Below are 963 nucleotides of genomic sequence, written 5' to 3'. Positions count from 1 at the left end.
GCCTCTTTGTGTGATGATTACTCAAGAGTTAATTGCCTAACTACCCCACTCCAGTACTCTTGCCTGGAAATCCCATGGATGGAGGAGCCTGGTAGGCTGCAGTCCATGGGGTCGCTAAGTCGGACATGACTGAGCAACTTCACTTTCACCTTTCGCTTTCATGCATTGGAAAATGGCAACCCACTCCAGTGTTCTTGCCTGGAGAATCCCAGGGACAGGGGAGCCTGGTGGGCTGCCGTCTATGGGTCGCACAGAGTTGGACACGACTGAAGTGATTTAGCATAGCATAGCAATTGCCTAAGTGAATAATACTCAATTATATGATTACAGATTTGCATGTCAATATTGTAAAGGATAAAAACACAATGCTCCCACAAAAACTTCTTCCGTTATTTGATACCATACTAGCAATAGGACTCCTTTACCAGTTCCACTAGCAGGCAGCTCTGAAACTTGTAAGAGATCAGGTGATGGACATATGCTCCTTGGCTTATTGAGACATCACTAACAGGAAAGATGACCCGAAAGACAGCTGTATTGGACAATCTTTCCTACGTTAAAAAAAAAGTCCCAGAGGACTAAGAACACATTTTTTTCATCAAGAAAGCAAATACAACTCCAGAAAATTCCTCAAGTAACTAGACTTAAAAAAAAGTTTATCCCTTGAAAATTTTTTACATTTAAAAAGATTAATAATTATAGATTTTCTAAGATCACTGCTTTCTTAAAGGTGCACAAAATTGAAAAATATTCATTGTTAAAGTATTTATGGTGAACTGTCTTTGATACATATTTGCTAAATTTTATTTGTTATTTATTAATGTTAATAAAATACAATTAGAAACATTTCTAACTTGTTCAGAGTTTGTCTTTATGCAAACCACTGAGCATGTAATGCCTTTAAAATTTTTTTTGTATTTTAAAATAAATGTTTTAAGTTGATGTATAACATATAAATTACAG

This window comes from Bos javanicus, chromosome 19 (genome assembly GCF_032452875.1).
Source record: "Bos javanicus breed banteng chromosome 19, ARS-OSU_banteng_1.0, whole genome shotgun sequence".
In the NCBI taxonomy this organism is placed as follows: Eukaryota; Metazoa; Chordata; class Mammalia; order Artiodactyla; family Bovidae; genus Bos; species Bos javanicus.
This window is presented reverse-complemented; position numbering follows the sequence as displayed.